Raw genomic sequence first — 25737 nt, forward strand, 5'->3', positions numbered from 1 at the left:
GTGCTCATTTAAGTGCCGTGTAAAGAGATGAGTCTTCAGTCTGCGTTTGAAGTCAGCAAGAGATTCTGCTGTTCAGACAACCCGTGGGAGTTCATTCCACCATCTGGGTGCCAGTACAGAGAACATTCTCGACGCTTGTCTTCCGTGCACCTTGAAGGATGGCGGGTCAAGCCGAGCTGTACTCGAAGCTCGAAGGGCTCATGGTACAGTTCGAGATTTCACCATTGCCATCAAGTAGGTAGGGGCTGGTCCATTTTTGGCTTTGTAGGGAAGCATTAGGGTTTTAAATCTGATGCGTGCAGCTACAGGAAGCCAGTGAAGGGAGTGCAGCAGTGGGGTGACGTGGCTGAACTTGGGCAGATTGAAGACGAGTCGTGCTGCCGCTAAATACTCATTGTTATCCCAATTTCTACATTATTTTAAATTGTCTACACCTAGTTAACATGCATCTTCTCAGTAAAAATTGGCCATTAGTTTTGAACTGGAGATACGAGGATAATGAAGCTACCAAGTAATGAAAGGTTATGCCTCACCAATTAACATGATGCTAACTGTATGTCTGAATCATTACATCCTTGCCTTACACTGTTGAATTGTTAAGTAATGTCTAATAGACTTGCTTGTGTGCTTTCCGACACTGCACGGCGTCTGTTATCTATAAAAATGATTGACTGCATTTGGAATCAGAAGAGAAATTATATAAATTAGATTTCTTGGCAAACCTCAAGTCCCATTCCCTGAGCTGGGAGATGCGTTGTAAGGTCTGCTTTGTGCTGTGGAACTCAGTGGTCCAGAGGCAGTGTATCACTGATTGGTAAAGAGATCCCCCCGGGACACAAATTCCACCATATGCTTCTTGAAACGCCCAGTACGTCATCCTAAAACACCACAGGATGGAATAAAGCAACCCACCCACTCTCACACCCTCCAGATGTGCACTTGGCTCAGAGATGAGCCGTTTACAGTTGTCTGGAGGCTGAAAGGAGAACAGAGGAGAGGGGTTGGGGGGTATATATATATATATATATATATATATATATATATATATATATATATACCATCTACAGTACATTCTCCATCAACCTGAAGACTCCTACATATTATGCAGTATCCTCACATTTCTGCAAAAATTTTATTCTATCTTTTCATGGGAAGTAGTCAGTGTGCAGCTTGTATATCAGTGCAGATTTACTGTCCTCTGAAAAGAACTCAACACAAAGCCATAGCTGGCAACACCTCCTTCCGCTTGAGGATGCCCCACAGGTGCTCAGTTGGGTTTAAGTCTGGATACATATTGGCCAGTCCATCACCTTTACTTTCAGCAAGGCTGTTGTCTTCTTACAGGTGTGTTTGGGGTTGGTATCATATTGGATAACTGCCATGCGGTGCAGTTTCCAAAGGGAGGTGAATATACTCTGCTTCATGTCAAAGTACGGGGTGGAATTCATGTTTCCCTCAGTGAACTGCAGCTCCCCAGTGCTGGCAGCACTCATGCAGCTCCAGACCATGATGCTACCACCACCATGCTTGACTGTAGGCAAGAGACAGTTGTCTTGGTATTCCTCACTAGGGCACCACCACACATGCTGGACGCCATCTGAGCCAAACAAGTTCATATTGGTCTCGTCAGACAACAGGACTGGTTCCAGTAATCCATGTTCTTGGACCGCTTGTCTTCAGCAAACTGTTTGCTGGCTTTCTTGTGCATCAGCTTCAGAAGAGGCTTCCTTCTGGGACGACGACCATGCGGACCGAGTTTATGCATTGTGCGGCGTATGGTTTGAGCACTGACAGGCTGACCTCCCACTTCTTCAACCTCTGCAGCAATGCTGGCAGCATCTCATGTGTCTACTTTTTGAAGCCAACCTCTGAATGTGACGCTGAACACGTGGACTTCTTTGATCGACCCTGGCGAGGCCTGTTCGGAGTGGAACCTGTCCTGGAAAACTGCTGTATAACCTTGGCCACCGTGCTATGGCTCAATTTCAGGCTCTTAGCAGTCTTCTTATAGCCTAGGCCGTCTTTGTGGAGAGCAACAATTCTATTTCTCACATCCTCAGAGAGTTCATTGCCGTGAGGTGCCACGTTGAATATCCAGTGGCCAGTATGAGCAAATTGTACCTAAAACACCAAATTTAACAGCCCTGCTCCCCATTCACACCTGGAACCTTGTAACTAATGAGTCACATGACACCAGGGAGGGACAATGACACAATTGGGCACAATTTGGACGCGTTCACTATGAGGTGGACTCACTTGTGCTGCCAGCTATTTAGACATTAATGGCTGTGTTTTGAGTTCTTTTCAGAGGACAGTAAATCTGCACTGCTATACAAGCTGCACACTGACTAGGTTATATCCAAGTTTCATTTCTATAATGTCGTCCCATCTAAAGATAGAATAAAATATCTGTAGAAATGTGAGGGGTGCACTCACTTTTGTCAGATACTGTACTTTGTACAACCATTTTTGTTTACCACAGGAGCAGTTTTGTAAATGCAGTTCAGTTTTTTTCTCCAAGGAGAATGATGACATAATCGGAAAAATGAGAGAGAATTTTAGTTCCAGAACAAAAGTCATGATGGAAGATTGCAGAAAAACAAGAATTTTGTCCTTGAAATGTTATGATATAATGAGTTGTGCTTAATAAGACCAGAGAAATGAACTAACAAGATAAAAAAAAATCAAATTAGGTGTTATGTTATTTTACACTTTTTTGGCACAAAATTCTCCATACTACTGCTTATGGGTTAGTAATCATAACAGTTGCTGTTACACATACTGTGCTACACTGTATACAGGAAGGATATATCACACCATCCTGAGCCTGGCTGTCATGTCGTTGGACGTTTTTTTGGATTTTCTCTTGCCGTGCGCCACTGCCCTGTTTTTGGTGGCCCTGATTGCTGCGGTTGTTACGCAATACCTGTCAGTCCATATCAGCATCTCTGCCTCTAACCTGAGGTGCGTTTCCATGAGAAAAGACGCTGTGGATGCATTTCTCTTCTGAACCCCCTCCGTCTCTCCAGCTTTGTACTGCTGTCCTCCTCCTCCTCATCTTCCTCTCTCGCCCTGCCTTCGCTCGCTGTACCTTGTGTCCTCTTTAATTCTCCTGCTTCCCTGAACGCGGTCATCAGTAGAAACCTGACTAGTCAAGCAACAATAATACTATCAACTATAAATATCTGTCTCTTCCTCTCTCACTCTCTCTTTTTGCAATAGTGATGGGCTCCCTTAGGGTGGATATATGAGTCAGATTAGCACAGACAGAATCACTTTCATTTTCACTTGATTTCCTCTCATTGTTTTGGACTGTGAAGTGTTTGTAGCATTCACAGGCTAACTAGTCATGAGCTAACCAGCCACGATCCAATCACAGGCTAACTCACCATAAGCTAACCAGCCACAATCCAATCACAGGCTAACTCACCATAAGCTAACCAGCCACGATCCAATCACAGGCTAACCCACCATAAGCTAGCCAGCCACGATCCAATCACAGGCTAACACACCATTAGCTAGCCAGCCACTATCCAATCACAGGCTAACCCACCATAAGCTAGCCAGCCACGATCCAAAAACAGGCTAACCCACCATAAGCTAACCAGCCACGATCCAATCACATGCTAACCCACCATAAGCTAGCCAGCCACGATCCAATCACAGGCTAACACACCATAAGCTAGCCAGCCACGATCCAGTCACAGGCTAACCCACCATAAGCTAGCCAGCCACGAGCCAATCACAGGCTAACCCACCATAAGCTAGCCAGCCACGATCCAATCACAGGCTAACCCACCATAACCTAACCAGCCACGATCCAATCACAGGCTAACCCACCATAAGCTAACCAGCCACGATCCAATCACAGGCTAACCCACCATAAGCTAGCCAGCCACGATCCAATCACAGGCTAACCCACCATAAGCTAACCAGCCACGATCCAATCACAGGCTAACCCACCATAAGCTAGCCAGCCACGATCCAATCACAGGCTAACCCACCATAAGCTAGCCAGCCACGATCCAATCACAGGCTAACCCACCATAAGCTAACCAGCCACGATCCAGTCACAGGCTAACCCACCATAAGCTAGCCAGCCACGATCCAATCACAGGCTAACCCACCATAAGCTAGCCAGCCACGATCCAGTCACAGGCTAACCCACCATAAGCTAGCCAGCCACTATCCAATCACAGGCTAACCCACCATAAGGTAGCCAGCCACGAACCAATCACAGGCTAACCCACCATAAGCTAGCCAGCCACGATCCAAAAACAGGCTAACCCACCATAAGCTAGCCAGCCACGATCCAAAAACAGGCTAACCCACCATAAGCTAGCCAGCCACGATCCAATCACAGTCAGCATTGTTGATTACCCCAAGACAGCAACGCTGCTGATGTGTGGCTGAACACAACATGCCAACTATGTATGCTTGTCTATGGACTAACCAGTCATAAGCTAAACAATCACACACTAACCAATTATAGACCAGCCAATCATGTAACCAATCAGAGGCTAACCCTTCATAGCTTACTGACTGTAGCTGAGCAGTCACAGGTTAGACCACAACATGCAGACTTATCACATAACCAGCCGTAGGCTGAGCAATCACAGACGATCATGTGAGATTTTCAGTTTTTCCTGTTTACAGCCATAATCCTTCTCAATGGGATTCACCAACATGTTTTACTCTGATTGGCTCGACTTACTGGATTCCCATGGCTGAAAATGGAAATTAAATATGCTAAAAATGTCAAGGGTTGAATTTCTTTAATTCCAAGAAGTCTCGGCTCATTCTTGGAGTCAGTCCTTGCGAGCTGACCGCTCTCGCGCTCTGCTGCGTGAGATCTGCACGCTTTCCTGGTTACGGTGTTGAGTTTCTGGAGTACAGTGATCTCATGTGTGTTTCAATGCAGCAGCTACCTGTTCGTCTTGTGACTGCGAATCGTTTTAATCCGTATCCTTCAGAGGTCGATAAGGTGGCACAGCCTGAGAACTTGCCGCTCATTTATTCTTGTTAAATTATTCACAGCACATTGCTGTGAAGCAGTTTGTGTTCAGATGCACTTATTCAACTGTAATATTGTGTGTTAACTGTGTGGAGTTGTCTATTGTATTATTGCATGGTGCAGATCGGTTACTGTGAATGCAATTCTTAGTGTATACACCAATCCATATAGTCAGACAACACAATTCAGACTGAGGTGTTTTACATGGACGTGTTCCATTCCGATTGAGCTAGTAGTCGGATTATTAACAGATTATTAGGCCGCTTGTAAATGTGGCTATTGTGCTCAGATTGTAATCGGATCACTGAAACTGCATTCAGAGGTACATAACCCCCCGCCACATGTTATGTGGATGTCGAATACAGTAAAAAAGGTGGCCTATGGGCGCTTTAAAGGTGAAGGGTGGATTAAAAAGGGAGAAATATTTCCGTCTCTGCACTGAACAGTTAAGTCAGCTTCTCTTCATTCTAGTTAAGATCTGTTTTATTATGGGATTATAATGTGTGGACACTCATAGGAGGCACCTTATTTACTTACACAGTGACCATAACATTAAAGCACCTGACATCACAGCTATTTTTGAGCTTGAGTACAATGTTAACATGAGGTAAGTTGTTTGTTTTTAGGCTCAACCTGTATTTAAATCCTCCCACTGCAGAAGAGCTGTGGCCGTCTCTGTAGTTCAGTACGTAGAAACAAAAGGTTTTATGCGAGTTTACTTGTGTTGAACTGACGTTTAACCGAGAACTCCAGTTCAAATATTATCTTTTGATCTTTATACTTAAAGGACCCATATCGTTTACTTTTTTTCCCCTGGAGGTTGAACGAAACCTTGTATCTCCTTATTTTTATAGCTTTTTCATTTTTTGCCATCATCCAACGCATCACACGCATCACAGATACCTAGTTGCCCTCCACTGAGAACATTTAATTGTAAGCGCTGCCTGGGCAGGACAAGGAACTTCATCAAGGACGTTTCTCATTCCAACAATGGACTTTTTACCCTCCTCCCATAGGGGAGGCGTTACAGGTGCCTTCGCTCCCACACAAGCAGGCTTAGGAAGAGCTTCTTCCCAGAGGCTGTGACCCTGCTGAACTCCGTGCCGCCACTTTAACTGTGTCTTTGCAATCGCTGCGTTGTAACTGTACTTTCTGTCCTGGTGTTACTGCACTATTCATATTCACTCTGTGGCTGTACATGTTTTACTCTGCATACTCATCTTTTTATACAACCGTTAGAGAAGCGATTTCCCCGTGATCTTCGTTTTTCACAATCATTGTGTCACTCTGCTGAGACGCCGTTGCTAAGCAGCGACTTTGACAGCTGTAGGAGCCATTTGAACGTTTTTTTCTTCTTACTTTGCCACAAACAGAAAACTGACACTGTTAAGATCACATTTGACCGACAGCCGATTTGGTCCGACTCTGAAGACGTGACGACACTAAATTCCTAAACTGTCGTCACTGAGCAGCTTTTCAGTCTTCAGCTGTGACAGAAGAACAGCTAAACAACCTGGAATCAGCCAGAAATGAACCCAATACCATTCACCAAACTAAACAGGCTGTAAGAAGCTTTACAGACTGGCTGGAACAAAACAACATTAATACTGATCTGGAAAAACTGACCAAACTGAACCTGATATTGGGTCAGTTTTATGGCTCAGTCTGATTTGGTCAGACTCTGAAGACCTTGTATCTCCATTTTTGTTGTTTTTCTGTTTTTGACATGATTTCAGAGTGCCCGATGCCCTTTACATTGTATATGAGTTTGATGAACAATGACTCAACAGAAACGTCCCAAAATTACTTGGGGGAAACATATGGTTCCATTGACTTACATTAAAAGTAAAGTATGTTTTTTCCTTCTCCTGTAAAGTTAGAGAATTTTTTTTCCTCATGACAAAAAATGATATATATATATTGTTACCGCTCTACTGTACATATTGTAACCACAGCTAAATCTAAAATCTAAAATGCCAGCTGCTGTTTATTTTGAAAGTGACCAAAATTATTTGTGAGAGAAAAAAAATCTGGTTCCACTAAAATTAGCATTTAAAGCCAAAAACGTTTTTCCTTTTTTGTGAAGTTGCTCTTTTTACTATACAAAGTAGTGACATTGTGATGTTTGTGTGGTTGTGTGCACCAAAAACAGTTGTAATCCTCGTTTACATGACAGGCTAGTTTTGTGACTGTGGCTTTAAGACTGATATATGTAAAGGAGCTCTGTTCTGATTGGCCGCCATGTATTGTGCCTCTTTCAAAAAGCAGTCCGAGCCGAAACACTTCACATAACTTCAGTGTGAGTGGGTGGGGCTAAACCACTGTAGACAATGTATGTAAAAGTGTTGTTTTTTGTGACATCACAGAATTCAAAGCATGCTGTTTTTGCCGAATATTTTGCGTTTGTGGTCTGTTTGACTGGGAACTGAATGATGTGATATTGGCCCTTTGAGAAACTAAGCACTATTCTTTAGAATTAAAATTGACTTTAAATGAATTTGAATATTCATGTATTTAAAAAAGCGAGGCAATCAATTCAAGTAAACACAACGTGTTAGAGGTTACAGAGTAGAGCAGAACCTCAGATGAACTTTGAACAATAAATTACACCTCCTTCTATGTTTGATTGTGGAAATGTAGTAATAAGCCACTCTGTATTGTGCATTACACAATATCGAGAGGCTATACAGTAATTTTATCCTGACTGTTATTGTTATAACACAGAGTAAAACCACCTTAATGCTATTCATATCTACCAACGGATTTGATATGCTTAATATGATGAAAATATTGGTGTAAAACAATGCCATTTTTTTATACTTGCATCTAAAATGAACATCTAACAGTACATATTGTAACGCCACGGAGCGATGATGAGGCGGACACATACGTGAAGAGAAGTGAGATTTATTAGGGGTAAATCCATAATTGGGGTCAAACCGGTCCAGGGTCAGAGATCCAACACGCAATGATCGGGGGACAGACATAACGAAAAGGAAAACAGGCTAAACTCAAAAAAAGGGAGGACTGGGAGGGGCCAATTGTGACATATTATTTTGTTCCATGATTCACAATCAAATTTGTATTTTCCATTGTTTTCCAAAGACTATATTTAATGAAATAAATGTAAAGGAAAACTCTGATACCTTTTTAAAAATATTGCATAATTTAGTGGTTGAGATGTAAACCGAGCCATTCAGAGTGGTTTGGTGTGAAACGGTTGATTGTAGAGACTCAAATTTCCATAAGAATGGTGGTGATGGGAACCAGGGGTTGTCATTATCACAACAAAAATATAGACATTTTATTTACCATCCAAAGCCACCAGTGAACCTACACATCTTCTGAGCTTTGTTTGGGGTATTGATAAAGGTAAAATAGCTTTAGGTCTGAACTATTAGGTTTTCTTTGGTGGACTGTGTTGTCATGCATGAGCCTCTCTGTCCTGCGTACATTTTTAAAATCCATTTAATGCCAAAAGCATCTCAGAACTTTCATGAGAAAATGTCAAAGGCAGGGGTGCAGAACACTGGTCCTGGAGGGCCTGTGTCCAGCACAGTTTGGTGATTTACCTGCTCAAACAAACCTGATTACACTTATCTGTTAATTGACAGGTTAAGTATGTGTGTTTGAGAAGGGAAACCTCCAACTGAACACCGTGCCCTCCAGGACTGGAGTTGTTCACCCCTGGTCTAAGGTATGTGGCAGCGAATCATTTTTTTATCATTTTTTCATGTAATACTTTTCTGTGAGGGAGCTTGTATAGAGCCATTAAACTCTTTGGATGCCTGGTTCCTATCACAATCACTGCAAACAGTTCTGTTTCTCTACAATGGAGCATTTCACACCTAACCATTCTCAATGGCTTTGTTGAAAACTTATATACCACATACCATATAATTATATAGAAATCTTATAATATAATTCTCAAAAACTAAAAAATAAAAATAATTCTCAAAAACATGAACCAGCCAGAATGTAAACATCATACCATAGATGTTAAAAGGTTAACCGTAGTACAATCACATTCTTGCTTTTATAAAACAGCCACAAAATAGAATATAATTAAATGCATGAACATCCTAAAAAACTACATGCTGCGTTACTATAAAGTAAGTAGCTTTGGTGCCTTAAAACTGTAAATTAATACAGAATTGAAATGATCGATGCGGTTGTATCTGTATCCCAGACAGCTAGGGAATGGTGGCCCAAAGCTGGCGGCCCAAAGTTGACGGTCCACTAGCTTTCTGTTAGGCACTTTTCCAGGCAGCCCACTGGTGCTTAAGCAGGGTATTAAGACAAAATTCCACTTTCCATCACTCGCTTTCCACTCACAGTCTAACTGACTTTATTTTCCCTTCATTTCTTTCTTTCATTATCCTTTGAAAAACACGTTTAGTAAATAACTTTAACAATAGAATCATAAATACAGCAGGTTATGCAGCTGTGAGCAGTTTAGCACAGTGTCAGCAAGAACATGGTCAATAAAATAATATCAGGCCTAGTCATTATTTTTTCGCTCTCCGTTATTTGTAATGTTTGTCCTTTTCAAAATAAAAGGTTGTGTGTGTTAGACTGTCTGAGTAGATTTAAACTACACCTTGTGTGCAGAACAATAGTCTGGGTGGTCCGAGGGTGGACCAGCAGTGGCACGCGGTCAGCGGACTGATCGATTTATGCTTTCTATGCTGTATATTTGTCATAGACTTTGGACTCACAGTTCAGCCAATCAGAACTATCCTGTTTCATAAGTAAGGAAACTAATCATGGTGATCAGATCCGGAACTATCCTGAAAACAAGCGAAGCTGCCAAACGAACAGAAAAGGCTTTAAGTACTTGAGCCGCTGCTGCCATTGGATGTGTGAAAGAGGCCCATTGATTTTAGCAAAGACTTCTCCATCTGTGCTTCTCTTTTTAGCGTGAGGTGTTGGTTGTCTTCTGTCCTCACTTCTCTGTTCTCACTTCACACCCACGACTGAAGTACCTGAGGAGTGAACTTTGACTCAATGGTTTATGAAGTAACTTCGTAAAGATGTGGAAGTGGAATCTGAAGTGCTTGCTCTTGCTCATGGTCTCGTGAAGGCACAGTTTGAAAAGAGAGGTCTAATTACAGGCATCATGTGAAATGTGTTGTGGCATTGCTGAGGTAAAAGATGATTAGAATTTTGTCTTAAAGACTTTAGATTGTCATCTTTCTCTGGGTGACTCTCAAGCCAAATGTCACCTACTTTGGATTTGAGGTGTGGGACTGGGTATATATAGTAAAATAAGTACTATGGGCAGTCATGGGCCGGAGGTTAGGGAACCAGCCCTGTGCCTGGAAGGTCACTGGTTCGATCCCCTGAACCGACAGTACCTCACTGAAGTGCTCTTGAGCAAGACACCTAAACCCCAACTGCTCCTTGGATGCTGTGGATTGGGCTGCCCACCGCTCTGGGCAAGAGTGCTCGCTGCCCTCTAGTGTATGTATTCACTAGTGTGTATGTGGTGTTTCACTGCATGGATGGGTTAAATGTGGAGGTGAAATTTCCCCGTTGTGGGACTAATAAGGTCACTTAATCTTAGTACTGTTAACATTGCCAGTTAGCAAAATGTGTCTGTCTTACTTCTGGGCCACGTCCTTGTGATTTTGCTCTGGCCTAATATACGACAGGATCCCAGCCTGTATCCGGCCGGCATGCTGTAATGTAATAGATGTGGCCCAAATCTGGCCCAACTACATTGTTGATCCACAACATGAGTTGGTCCAAAATGTAGACACAGGGCAAACCTGTGTGAAGTTGTTTAGGATCTCAACCCTATTCTGTCCAGTCTAACATGTGCCCGGCAGTCAACCAGCACTCTGGTAGTAAAACCAGAATCGGCCCAGAACTGTCTGCTATCTGTGTTTTTTGTGAATAATGCTTCAAAACTTTGAATAGCATATTTGAATGGAATGGTCATTCCTAGCATTTAGCATTAGGGATATACTAAACAGTGATGTGGAGGCGATTCCAAAAGAATTGATTTTTTATCTCCATCATGCCTGGAAGTCATATTCAGTTGTTGGATTCAATTGTGTCCAGCAGTGGAGACGTGTTCTCTGGAGTGACCAATCATGCTTCTCTTCATTTGGACATCCGATGGACGAGTCTGGGTTTGGCGGTTGCCAGGAGAACGGTATTTGTCTGACTACATTGTGCCGAGTGTAAAGTTTGGTGGAGGGGGGATTATGGTGTGGGGTTGTTTTTCAGGAGTTGGGCTCGGCCCCTTAGTTCCAGTGAAAGGAACTCTTTATACTTCAGCACCAAGAGATTTTGGACAATTTCCATAAAGACACGGATGAGGCAGTTTGGTGTGGAAGAACGTGTCTGGCCTGCACAGAGACCTCAACCCGATAGAACACTGTTGGGATGAATTAGAGCGGAGAATGCGAGCCAGGCCTTCTCGTCCAACTTGTCTGACCTCACAAATGTGCTTCTGGAAGAGTGGTCAAAAATTCCCATGAACACATTCCTAACCCTTGTGGAAAGCCTTCCCAGATGAGCTGAAGCTGTTATAGCTGCAAAGGGTGGGCTGACATCATATTAAACCCTATGGATTAAGAATGGGATCCCACTCAAGTTCATATGCGTGTGAAGCCAGATGAGCGAATACTTTTGGAAATATATTGTAAGTGATGCACCCGGAGTCAACCCTGAGAGTTTACTCCTGCTGCAAACCCAGAGTGGTGCATCACTGACACCGATATAGAATTCTGGGCTGATCCCGACATTTCATCTTTTTTGTAAACATATAGTTACATTAGCATTATGGAGAAATGTAACGTTCGTATGGGCTTACAAATGAAAACAAATGAAACAAAATGAATATAATGTGAATATTTTGGCGCTGTAGACGTAGCATACCCTAAACATTCCTCTGTACAATAGCGTAAACACAACCTGCATGGTTTTAAGGGGGTGGTCAGGGAGGCCAGTGTCCTTCCTGAAATCTGATTGACCACCCCAGATGCCACCTCCAGATTTCTGTCATCGGCTTGCACCTCGCTGTAGGGCTGGTGTTTGCACCGTTAAGAGGAGAGTTCTGGCAATTGGTGGAACAAATGTCCAGCCCATCTCCAACCCCTCAGCCCTCAACCCCTCCCCAACCCCCACAGTCACACATTTACATTGCCACAATGGCAAAAGTCCTTGCTCACTCTTTGCTCCACCTGGCAAAATTTTCAGTTTTCTGAATTTGAAATACATCATTAAATATTGCAGTATAGAATCTAAAGATCTGCCCGATGTTTTGAACAGTTGCCTGTTGATATTGAAATGTTTTTTCAAGTCTTGTAGCTCCAGAAACCTACAGAAGCATTTTGGGGGGTAAGGAAAATGATGGAAATATGATTTTTTTTAACCAAGCTGTGTCTTTTTAATAAGTGGAACTGGTTGAGCTGAATGAGCCGAGGTTGCACTTAGAGAATTCGCTCAGGGTTTGAAGAGCTTTACGGCAGATTTTTAAAGTTTTTAAGATTTTTTTTTTTTTTTTGTTGGTCCATTTGGGAAGTGTGTTGGCTCAGTGTGTGAGGGGATCAAAATCTGAGGTCAGGAGGATGTATTGGGTGTAAACAGTGTGAGACCCCTGATGGGGAATTATAAGTTTAAGGATGTCTCCTAAATACTGACACACACACCCACACCCACACCCACACAAAGTGTCTCTTCTCTTCTCTCCTCTTTTCTCTCCTCTTCTCTTTTCTCCTTCTCTTCTCTCCTCTCATCTTCTCTCCTCTTATCTTTTCATTTCTGCTCTCCTCTTTTCTCTTCTCTTTTCTCCTCTTCTCTTCTCCCCTTTTTTCTATTCTCCTCTTCCCTTCTCTTCTCTTCTCCCCTCTCATTTCTTCATTTCTCCTTCTTTTCTCTTCTCTTCTCTTCTTTTCTCCTCTTCTCTTCTCTTCTCTTCTCTTCCTTTAAACAATTCTTTCTCCGCCTTTTTCTTTTTCTTTCTTTCTTTCTTTCTTTCTTTCTTTCAGTCTCACCTTCTCAGTGTCTTTCTGACTCTCCCTTTGTGTTTCTTTTATTTTCATTTTTTCCTCTTCTCTTTCTGCCTCTCTCACTTTCTCTCTTAGTTTCTTTCTCTCTTGTTTTTTTATCTTCTTGTCTTACCTTTTTCTTTTTTGCTTTTTTGCTGTCTCATTCCTTTTTTTCTTTTCTCTCCTCTTTTCTTTCACTTTTTCTCTCATTCCTTCTCTCTCTCTCTCTGTGTTTTCAAAAGAAATGTAATCAGGATGAATGTGTAGCTGTGTGTTGTGGTGATCTTGTAGTTTGACTACAAAGACACAGCACAGATTAGTTAAACTTCATTTCTCTCTCTCTCTCTCTCTCTCTCTCTCTCTCTCTCTCTCTCTCTCTCTCTCTCTCTCTCTCTCTCTCTCTCTCTCTCTCTCTCTCTCTCTGCAGGTTACTGCGCCCAGTGTCCAGCCATAGCGTTTCTCTGCTCTGAGTTCAAAGAAGGTAAGTAAAGGTGTGTGTGTGTGTGTTTAAGCTCTCCACTGGAGCGCTGCAGGTTCCGTCTGTGCTCCCAGCATGCATTGTGCTTTGCATTATTTAGAGCGTTGCCATGGTGACGGCTACCTCGGCGTGCGGGGCTTGGTGTGGGCGGAGCTGGACAGCTGGTGGACAGAGTCAGCTGTGCCAGGGATTCCCCACATGTTTGGCATGCATGGGTTCGGTAGTGGTGAATAGTGAGTTGAGAATGAATGCGCTACTCTGAGGACTTTGAAGCTTGTGTTTGGCAAATATGATTGATATATGTGTTGAACCAGGAGTAGCATGTCTATTGATTTTATAGAAATGCATAATTCAATTAGAAGAATCCGTGGAATTCTGCTTAATTAGTTAGTTCATGGTTCTCCTGATTGTCCTCTTCATCTGTTACCTTCAACAGTTTCAAGTGTGCTTGTTTGGAGTAGAAACCACTTTAAAGATAGGTGAGATAGGTGTCCCCAAACTTCTGCAGTACACAATTTCACATCAAACCTTTCTGTATGATTAGATTTACATCTCAAATTTGAAAGGGAGTTCCCCTTTAAATGTATGTATGGGAAGTAGTCCTGCAGAGAATGTCATGTGCGATTATATTGTTCAGTGTTAAAACCACACTGGAGAGCACTTCCTGGGGCGTGGTTAATGAAAGGCCTGTGTTATTTTGAATAAAATTGATAAATATTTGCTTTATATTATATTAATCGATTGATCATTCCAAACACCCACAGAAGCTCTAATCTGGAGCTGGGATTGGTCAGGGTGCTCAGCAATTATGTTCAGTGATATCAGTGTTGGAAAGGCCAGCGTTGCAGTAATGATTAACCAGCAGTGTGTTATGTAAGCCTTATTGGGAGTGTCCCCCACTCTGTGTATCACAGTATCAGGTTTAAAGTTATCTCTGCTACGCCTTATTCCACTCAGGAGGGCCTTTATGGTCACAGTAACCGGATGAGTTTGGTGAGGTGTGTTCAAATTGGAACTGTGTTGGGCAGGAATTCGGTAACGCTGGTGTGTAGGAGTGGGAAAGCTGCAAGATCAGGATGTGTGTTGCTGTATAAACGTGTGTATGTATGTATGTATATGGGTCATTGTCCATTTGCAGTGGGAAACCATGTCACAAGTTTTTCAGGGCTTAAAAGATGCTTAAAATGTTAGGCACAGCTATGAACATTTACACAGTTGACAGATTAAATAACACATTTCTCTTATGATTCTCTGAATTTTCCTTTTTTTTATCCTGTTTCATAGTTGCTCTGCATCTATAAAACTGCTCGGCACAAAACCAATGTTCAATATGTGAGAAACTGTTTTTACTATAAAACTATTTTTTAAACAGGTTTAATTTAAGAATTTGGTATAAATTATTAATTGGTATTAAATTAAGAATTTGATATTCCTGGTCAGGGAAGTTGTCTGTTTCTTGGGGGCAGTCGTGGGCTGGAGGTTAGGGATCCAGCCTTGTGACCGGAAGGTCGCCGGTTCGATCCCCAGAGCCGACAGCACATGACTGAGGTGTCCTTGAGCAAGACACCTAACCCCCAACTGCTCCCCGGGCGCTGCGGATTGGGCTGCCCACCACTCTGGGCAAGTGCGCTCACTGCCCCCTAGTGTGTGTGTGTGCTCACTAGAGTGTATGGGGTGTTTCACTTCACAGATGGGTTAAATGCGGAGGTGAAATTTCTCCATTGTGGGACTAATAAGGGTCTCTTAATCTTATAAAACAGACTCATCTTTACTTTTTATATCGTTAACATTATGCTACATGAAAAAAAAAATTCTTTTATTTTTAAAAATTCATTTGTCATAGAGATTCTGATCACTGCTGTTATCAGGACTCTTATTGTATATTTTAACACAGTATTATCAGCTCTATTAAACTGCTTCTTTGGTCGAGGCTCAGGCCTGAGAAGGCAAGTCCATGCTTGCTCACTATATTTCATTACTTTATTAATCATTTTGTTTATCAGGCAGCTCAGAACTTCTGTGTGTCACCGGTGTTGTGTGCTTGAATGGCTGGGTAATTAAAATTTAGTTAAAATAATGCCATGTTATGATTTTTATTGCTGATTTTAAACAGTTGCACAAGGTCCGCTGACGGCAAACGAGTCAGCCTACTTACAGAATCCTCAGTTTTACCCAGAATGTCACTGGAGTCACTGTCACTGGTGTCACTCCATATTCATACAACACCAGTGACTGTATATATATAAACACATACAGTACTGTGTGAAAGTTTTAGGCATCTAAGCAAATTTTTAAACAGTTGACCTCAGCAGTGAGTTTATCACAATATACATTAGAATAAAGTCATATTCAGAATTCAAATAAACATAAAAAGAATAAAAAGTAACAAGAATTTCTTGGGTCCACATTTTTCCACAGCCGCCACAGAGACTTGTTAATATCAATTACATCATGAGCCCAATTCACTGAAGCACTGCTTGGTCAAACCAGGAGCTGCTTTTTAACTACATATAATACTGGGCTTCCTCGAGGAGACGTTTGAAAATGATTAAACAAACACACTGACATCCAGAAAATCACTATTTATTATATTTATTATAAAATATATTTTGTTTATTTAAATATTAACACTTTTCTCAGCAAATAAACACAAACTACACAAATAAATAGATTTTGAAACTGTATATAGTGTATATATATTTATATATATGACTATTGTCGGAATAGGAACCCACATCCTGATTTGGTGTAAAAACTGTTAGTGTGTGTTATAGAGTAGTTGTAGACTCACAGCCTGTCGTTGCATTTTTATGGTGATCACTGTGTATCTTTAGCAAATTGATCAAAAGCACTTGCTGTGAGGTCCCTAATGCACTTTTTATTTATTGGAAATGTTCTTTTTCTGTCGTTTCCAGTCATTAGAATTAATGCTATTGTGTAATGCTGAGCTTTCGTACATTTTAAATGATTTATACATGTTCCAAAATATCTTTCCACATTAAAGAGTCTGTGGAACATCTATTATTCATTTCACCCATGCTGTTTCAGAGCTATAATACTCTGTTTAATGCATGTTTGTTTAGTTATTGTCTTCCATTAGCTCCTTTCATCTGCATGTTACACATGAAAAACTCCAGACGTTCCCACTGAAGGATCCAAACTCATCTGCAAAATCGACTATTTAACAGTTATTTAAGAGCTGAGATTACAGCATTGCTTCCACTGTGACCCAGTGATATGACAAAAAATCAAAAATAAGAAACAAAAATAAGACAAAGTGATTTATTCATTCATCTGTTCGTTTACTCTTTCAGGCTTGAGTAATGGCACATTTTGGTTAATTACTGCAGTTATGTCTCACAAATAAAGAAATATTACAGCAGTAGATTAGCGAACATTAGCCTTCTACAAATATCCCATGTGGAGATGCTTTCTGAATTATGGAGTCAATGTTTTATTAGGTCTTCTAGATCAGACTTTTCAAAAATATTTGAAAATGTATCATTTTTTCAAACTTTTGATTGAAGATCTATCTTACTTTTTTGTATTTTATTTTTGTTTATCTATGTTATCGTCTTTATTTTAATCAATGCTCTTACACTTTTCAATTTAATTTACTTTGTTGCCACAAATCGATTCAAACCCCCCGCGGCCCTGAAGGAGAAGCGGCTTAGAAAATGGGTGGATGGATGGATGGATAATATGTGTGTGTATATGTATATACTGGTATATACTGTATATACACACATACACTCACACACATATATATCGCTGTTGTTGGAATAAAACCTTGTATCTCCAAAATGGTAACTTTACAGGAGAAGGATAAGGATAAGAAAAAGCATACTTTTCTTTTAATGTAAGTCAATGGAACAGGTGGTTTTGAAAAACTTAATTTCCTTATACAGACCAGGGAGTGAATGGGACATTTTGATGCTACAGGCATACATTCCTTCCTTCCTTCCTTCCTTCCTTCCTTCCTTCCTTCCTTCCTACCTACCTACCCACCTTCCTTCCTTCCTTCATACCTACCTACCCACCTTCCTTCCTTCCTTCCTACCCACCTTCCTTCCTACCTACCCACCTTCCTTCCTTCCTTCCTACTTACCCACCTTCCTTCCTTCCTTCCTTCCTACCTACCCACCTTCCTTCCTTCCTTCCTACCTACCCACCTTCCTTCCTTCCTTCCTTCCTTCCGACCTACCCACCTTCCTTTCTTCCTTCCTACCCACCTTCCTTCCTTCCTACCTACCCACCTTCATTCCTTCCTTCCTACCTACCCACCTTCCTTACTTCCTTCCTTCCTACCTACCCACGTTCCTTCCTTCCTTCCTACCTACCCACCTTCCTTCCTTCCTTCGTACCTACCCACCTTCCTTCCTTCCTTCCTACCCACCTTCCTTCCTTCCTACCTACCCGCCTTCATTCCTTCCTTCCTACCTACCCACCTTACTTCCTTCCTACCTACCTACCTACCCACCTTCTTTTTTCCTACCCACCTTCCTTCCTTTTTATCTACTTACCTACCTGCATACCTTCCTACCCTCCTTTCTTCCTACCTACCTACGTACATTCCTTCCTTCCTACCCACCTACCGTCCTTTCTGCCTTCCTTCCTTCCTTCCTTGCCTACCTTCTTTCAGCTGGAATTTTGTATTTAAATCTGGCCATTGTCAAGAATGTAAGAGTTGACACTTAAACTTGGGGCATAAAGCTCAATTTACAATTAAAATCTTTTGCTTTCAGCTTATAGACTCAATGTTAATATTCACTTGACATGTTATATGCAAGAGATCACTGGATCTTAACTTGGAGAAAATAATAGCAATTTAAATTACCTTGGCAGTTTTTTTTATGTTTAAGAAAAGTCGATCAGCCCTACAGCTGGCCTAGCATTGATCCCAGTAGAGGAAGAGAACACAGCCGCAAGCATTGACGCTAACATAGCACTGAAACTCCAATAGAAGCACCAGCAGAAGTTATCACTCATTACTCATTTCATAGAGTGATATGGTGTATTAACTAAGCATAAGGAAGTGATCTGTGGAAGTGTAACGCTGAGAGGCTAAGCTTCTGTGCAGAGTCCCAGACGCAGACAGGTTAGGGGGCAGTTCAGGGGGAGTCGTGGTGTGGACTGGGTTTGATGGATGGCGGATGTTTGTCCATGCCAGAGCAGGCGCTCTGCCCGCTTTTATCACACATACATACCGTATCTCACTGAGACACTCCATCAATCACTCAGACGCCCCGAATTCCCCGCAGTTTTTCTGTCTGTCTGCGTCTCGCGTTCTCTCTCACACGCAGACACATGCGCATTTCTTCACATGCCTATCGCCTTAAGTCTTAGGGAGCCACCCTGCTGCGTTGTGGGATGCTCTTGAATCCGTGTCATTGGGGTTCCTCTATTTCTCCTCGTCTGACACGCTCCACAACACTCGCTGTTCAGGTATCTGTGTTGACTCTCCACTCTGTATGATTTTAGCATGTCTGATCAGCAGGTGTGTTAGAGCAGGAGAGACTGCAGTGTTGGGTCCCCTGGACTGGAATCGATAAAGGGCCCATATCCTACGTTTTTCTTCATATATATGTAAATGAGATCCTCATTGGTTGTCTTGCTTTGTGACATCACACAGGCTGTTTTGAATAGCTTAGTTTCCGTACAGACCAGGGAGAGAACTACACATTTTCACCCTTTAGGCTACATTTTTCTTCCCTTCTTTCGTTCTTTTTTGTTTTCTTTTCTTTTTCTCCCCCCCCCACTCTCCCCCTCTCACCCCTCTCCCTCCCTCTCTTCCCCACTCTCTCCCTCCCTCCCTCCCTCCCTCTTTTTCTCTCCCCCCACTCTCTCTCTCTCCCCCCCACCCCCCCTCTCTTGAAAGACATTTTGAGGATAGTTTCAGGTGAGATTAAACTCTTCCCAAAATGAGATAAATAAATATAATTATGTTGCTTTGTTGGTGATTCAGACGTTGAGGGTGGGATAGTGAAGTCTTTGGGTGTGATGTCATGCAGCCTGCAGTTTCTAATCTTTGGAGTGGAGTGAGGGGAATTTTTAGCTGTTTGAAGGTCTGATATAAGCGGCAGTGAGGAACACTCAGAGCCTTCTGGATTTGTGGAGAAAGCCTAGAGATAAAAAATAGAGAAAGCTAGAGAAGCCTAGAGAAAAAAAAATACTTCTCTATATACATCGTGGCACAGACAAATGCGAGTGTCATATTTAAAAACTACTGTCTTAAACTATGAATACCACATTTATTCAACTTTTCCTGCACTGCGATGCTGTAAATCAGATTAAACATGACAAATAATAAATAATTCATTATTTTTATTGTTGGATGCTCTTTAGATACTGACAGTATCTGCGACATACTCAGAAATGCATGTTGTTTATCACAATAACAATAAAATATCATCATATTGCCCACCTCAATTTTTTTTGGAGAAAATTATTTATTAAAGGACCACAAAAAGATTTGCAGCAGTGTAGTTGGGCTGTAATGAGTCAGATGTATTTGTACAGACATACATTCACACTGATGTTCACACATACGTGTCAAAAACTAGCAGTAACCCTGGATGGGAGGAGGAGATGTGAGGGAATAGGGATTGGTGCCTGCATCCCTACAGTATTTTTTAGCTTATTTAATGAATCATCGTGCTTGATGTATTTACACTCTAAGAGTCATAGCGCTTATAGTAATGCCCTCGTATTTGCTTCTTTCTTTGCTTCTTTTTCTTTCTTTGCTTTTTTCTTTTTCTTTTTTCTTTGCTTCTTTTGTTCTTTATTTCTTTGCTTTTCTTTTTCTTTATTTCTTTGCTTCTTCTTTCTTTCCTTTTTCCTTTTTCTTTGCTTTTTTCTTTCTTTGCCTCTTTCTTTCTTTTTCTTCCTTTCTTGTTTCTTTCTTTCTTCGCTTCTCTCTTTCTTTTTCTTTCTTTCTTTGTTTCTTTCTTTTTCTTTCTTTGCTTTTTTTCTTTTTCTTTCTTTCTTTCTTTGCTTCTTTCTTTCTTTTGTTCTTTATTTCTTTGCTTCTTTCTTTGCTTTTTCTTTCTTTCCTTTTTCCTTTTTCTTTGCTTTTTTCTTTCTTTGCCTCTTTCTTTCTTTTTCTTCCTTTCTTGTTTGTTTCTTTCTTTCTTTGTTTCTCTCTTTCTTTTTCTTTCTTTCTTTGTTTCTTTCTTTTTCTTTATTTCTTTTCTTCTTTTTCTTTCTTTGCTTTTTTCTTTTTCTTTCTTTCTTTGCTTCTTTCTTTTTTTGCTTCTTTCTTTCTTTTGTTCTTTATTTCTTTGCTTCTTTCTTTGCTTTTTCTTTCTTTCCTTTTTCTTTGCTTTTTTCTTTATTTGCCACTTTCTTTCTTTTTCTACCTTTCTTGTTTGTTTCTTTCTTTCTTCGCTTCTCTCTTTCTTTTTCTTTCTTTCTTTGTTTCTTTCTTTTTCTTTATTTGTTTCTTTCTTTTTCTTTATTTCTTTTCTTCTTTTTCTTTCTTTGCTTTTTTTCTTTTTCTTTCTTTCTTTGTTTCTTTCTTTTTTTGCTTCTTTCTTTCTTTTGTTCTTTATTTCTGTGCTTCTTTCTTTCTACATAAGAATAAATTGTTTTAGGTATTTTTTTCTAAACTGCCTATTTGCTTGAACTAGACATTAGGCATCCTTTTATGTAACCGCTGACCCTGAGATTATTGTTGGGGAAATGGGGTCAGAACACACACACGTTTCAATGTTTCAGTGCATGCTGGGGACTGTGGTGCATCTCAGAGTGAGAATAATTCTGCAGGGTGAGTAGGATTTGAGTCCCGGGCCTGACTTGGCTTTGTTTGACACATCAGGTATACTGGTTGCATTGAGCGATGACAACAAAGTCCACCTGACTTGAGTTGAATAGTAGACTTGGTTTCATGCGATGTAATTCCAGCGAACCGGAGCATTAGCTTGTTTTTGCTTTATAGGCAGCATTGTTTGTACTTTAACTGCTAAATGAGTTCGTAATTCTGAGGATCCAGTGAAAAATGTACATGGACCAAAGCATATCCGTACATTTATGGAGCATTTTGGTTTAACCCCACCAGCAGTTTTCAAAATGGTCATTTTTCTCACAAAGAAAACCAACTCCGACTTATTGCTCCTAAAATGGGCATGACAGCGACTGCGGAGTCTGTTAATGTGATTGTAGTCAGTGCTGCAGTGAAGGTATTCCATCAATACAGGCTGGTGTGTTCTTAAAGTCAAATAGAGCTAAATGATGGCCATTTTACTGCCATTGATGAGGTCTAAGAGCTTTAATGTGAATCTATATAATTGCTGCATGCAAGCAGGCCTCTCTCTCTCTCTCTCTCTCTCTCTCTCTCTCTCTCTCTCTCTCTCTCTCTCTCTTTCTCTCTCTTTCTTTCTTTCTCTCTCTCTTGCTGTCTCTGTCTCTGTCTCTGTCTCTATCATTATGCTTGTGAGACAGCAGGAGATGCTGATTGATCTGGGCTGCTGAGCCTGACTCTTTCCGTTATCCTCCACTTAGCTCATTAGGTGATATTACAGTGGCCACACCCCCCTGCGACCATCTATGCTGACAATAACACTGCACGAGAGACTATAAAGGTGCTGTGCTTCTTGTCTTATGCTGCATTTGCATGTTGATGTTGAAAAGAACATTGATCTGTGTTATATGACCACTACGCCGCCCGCTGCGGCCTGTGGTGTAGTTGTTACTCCATTGAAAAGTATGGAACGTCTGCTTTGCTGCAGAAGTATCATAAGATTTTCATTCAAAGGCGATTATGAGAATTTGTGACCGTTCTTCCAGAAGCACATTTGTCAGGTCAGACACTGATGTTGGACAAGAAGGCCTGGCTTGCAGTCTCCACTTTAATTCATCCCAAAGGGTTCTATCGGTCTATCTGTGGAGGCCAGTCAAGTTCTTCTGTACCAAACTGGCTCATCCATGTCTTTATGGACCTGCTTTGTGCACTGGTGCTCAGTCATATTGGAACAGGAAGGGGCCGTCCCCAAACTGTTCCCACAAAGTTGGGAGCATGAAATTGTCCAAAATCTCTTGCAGCTGAAGCATTAAGAGTTCCTTTCATTGGAACTAAGGGGCCGAGCCCAACTCCTGAAAAACAACCCCACACCATAATCCCCCCTCCACCAAACTTTACACTCGGCACAATGCAGTCAGCCAAGTACCGTTCTCCTGGCAGCCGCCAAACCCAGACTCGTCCATCGAATTTCCAGATGGAGAAGCGTGATTGGTCACTCCAGAGAACACGTCTCCACTGCTCTAGAGTCCAGTGGCGGCGCTTTACACCACTGCATTCCACGCTTTGTATTGCACTTGGTGATGTAAGGCTGGGATGCAGCTGATCGGCCATGGAAACCCATTCCATGAAGCTCTCTAGGCTGTTCTTGAGCTGATCTGAAGGCCACACGAAGTTTGGAGGTCTGTAGCGATTGACTCTGCAGAAAGTCGGCGACCTCTGCGCACTATGTGCCTCAGCATCCGCTGATCCCGCACTGTCATTTTACGTAGCCGACCACTTCTTGGCTGAGTTGCTGTCGTTCCCAATTGCTTCCACTTTGTTATAATCCCACTGACAGTTGACTGTGGAATATTTACTAGTGAGGAAATTTCCTGACTGGACTTGTTGCACAGGTGGCGTCCGATCACGGTACCACGCTGGAATTCACTGAGCTCCTGAGAGCGACCCATTCTTTCACTAATGTCTGTAGAAGCAGTCTGCAGGCCTAGGGGCTTGGTTTTTATACACCTGTGGCCATGGAAGTGATTGGAACACCTGAATTCAGTGATTTGGATGAGTGAACACTTTTGGAAATGTATGTGTGTGTATGTGGGTGTAAATGTTATGCTTTCTTTATAGAAATTATTATTACAAAAAGTGCTGGTACATTGTTTACCATTTGAGTGCTCTGATACAGTACTATAACATTTATCAGCAGCAGCTGCTGTGCAACAACACTTCTGTGGGTCACTTACCCCAAAGCACCCCATGCACCTCCTGTTGGTACCTCATGTACATCAGATGCTGCTCTTGCTGTGAGGATTATCATGTGCTGTGGGTTTTCTGGCACTTGCTGTGTCGTGTAGATGACTCAGAGTTAATGCTGACTCAGAGCAGACCTGTCAGGTGGTCTGTCTGTGTGTGTGTGTGTGTTTGGTGGCAGGGTCACATTTATGACATGTTCATGATTGCACATTGTTGCTGTTGTGTTTATTTATCTGTGGAGGAAGTCACAGACTGCTGTCCCCCACATGCATCTTTTCTTTTTTACCGTCCAGCTATGGGAGATCCAACTCTGGCTCTGTTGAAAAGTGGGGCTATGCCTGTGGATGAAGAGGTTGACTGTGATTTGTTTCAGTAGAGGAGAGAAGTGGATGAACAGTTGATGGGCTGCCCGGAGGCAGAGTGTTTTAGTGTGTCTGAGCTGGGGGGATGGATGAATAGATGTATGAAGGAATGAGAGTGATGTGGAGAGGAGATTGTGATGTGACTGTTCACATTGCTCCCTTGCTGCTGCCTGCAGGAAGTCCTGCTCTGTGTTTTATTTCTGCTGCCCTTTGTGGAGCTTCACAGGACAATGTCATCTCAACGCTTTGGGCAGCGGAGAGGAAAATATAACACACTTAGAGTGCTCCGAAACACTGCGTCACCGAGTGTGTTTGAATGTATTCATGCATATGTGTGTATGTTTAAAGAGGAATTTCACTGATTCAGGATTTCTGCGTAATTCAGATGTTGGAATATAAACAGATTCATTCAGAGCGGTTTGATGTGAAATGGTTCACTGTATAGGAAAATACACAGAGTTAAATCTACGGTACTGTCTAGACGTCAGAGACCACCTGTCAGTTACTTAAATTCCAACGCAGGGTTCGGCAACATGCAGTTCTGGAGCTGCATGTGCCTCTTTTACTGCCCTGTTGTGGCTCCAAAGCTGAATTAGATTATTAGGTTAAAAATAAAATAATCCTCCTTTACAGTAAAATAAAACTCTGCTGATCGTTCAACACAGTTTAACAGTAAATGGTCTTAAAGTCTTAGTGTAGAACTGCTGATTCACCCTTTAACCCCGAAGATCAGTGCAGACGGCTGGAATGCAGACAACAGTCTTTCCCAGCTAATAGCTACGAAACGGCAAAGAGAGAGATTTAAGACAGACATCGATAATTTAGAGAAGAATGGATTAGTGTTTATAATCACTTCAGCTGGTTTCCTTATGTTTAATTTGCTAAAAAGTCGTGAAGCTGAAGTCAGTCGAATATTCCCGCTCCGCCTTAAATGGTGCAGCAGTTACATGGTGCAATGGGAAAGTTCGAACAAGAATCTGGAGAAACTGGCTCCAGCCTCGGAAATAATCAAAACTTGAGAGACGTTTTACACGAAACTGTTCTACTTTTCAGGAAAAGTTTCCTGCCAGAGATGCGAGAAAAGTGGTTGTAGGTGAGCTAAAGATTAAAGCAGAACAAAGTATATTTTTTTAGCCTATACTAGCACTTTAGCACATACTGAGACATACTTACAGCCAACAGGATAAAATGGATGTAAAATGTGGCTCCCAAGGTGGGTTGATTTTTATTGAAAGGACAAAATGGCTCTTCTTCACATTTGGATTGTGACCACTGTTCCAATTAAAACAGACATTGTCATTCAAGCTTCAGAAAACAAGTTTAACAGAACATAACACAGAAGCCTCACTGTGTCCACTCCTCTCTCTCAAAGATCAAAGCGTTAAGTGCTGTTTATCTGATGGGGCCAGTTTTGGGGTCTACCAGCTCTTCCAGGTGGTTGTTAGGAGCCTCATTTCCTCTGGAGCTTTTAGCATTTTCTGAAATATGTCCTGAAAAACTCCAGTCCGGTTTTTCTTTGTATCTCACTCTTTATCTTGTATCTACTCCCCTCAGAAATATCTCCCGGAACATTAATATATTGTACTTAATGGCTGTTTCGACTGGAATAAAATATTAGATGGTCTCTGATTTTTGCACAGTACTGTGTGTATTACATTTATTAAATTACAGGCTTTCGGTGGAGTTGGTGTGAAATCTGTGTTGTGTAAATGATTATGGAATTTTTTGGTAGTCAGTCATTCCCAGACCTCGTCCTTCCGAGTTTACTCACAGTCTTAAAATAGACCTGAATATCTCTGAGTGTGTTCAGCGCCGAGCACACGCTGAGGATAGTGCAGATGGATCAGAAGCTTCTTCCAAACACTGCCTAAGAAGGAGTCAGCTTTCAGCTCAGTGTGTTC

The 25737-nt window shown here is 41.7% G+C and overlaps 1 protein-coding gene across 6 annotated transcripts in view; it reads left to right on the forward strand.

Annotated features, from left to right (window-relative positions):
* Positions 1-25737, forward strand: part of pak1 (p21 protein (Cdc42/Rac)-activated kinase 1) — a 100778-nt gene that overhangs the window by 6631 nt on the left and 68410 nt on the right. For 3 of the 6 annotated variants that reach the window (XM_037540092.1, XM_017704172.2, XM_037540089.1), the window contains exon 2: positions 13442-13495. The gene's annotated coding sequence lies outside the window, so the exon portion shown is untranslated. Of the gene's footprint in view, positions 1-190; positions 239-8678; positions 8712-13441; positions 13496-25737 lie in introns of those variants that run through there. The other 3 variants (XM_037540087.1, XM_037540091.1, XM_037540088.1) reach the window with 3 other exon arrangements.

Source organism: Pygocentrus nattereri, chromosome 7 (assembly GCF_015220715.1).
Source record: "Pygocentrus nattereri isolate fPygNat1 chromosome 7, fPygNat1.pri, whole genome shotgun sequence".
NCBI classification, from domain to species: domain Eukaryota; kingdom Metazoa; phylum Chordata; class Actinopteri; order Characiformes; family Serrasalmidae; genus Pygocentrus; species Pygocentrus nattereri.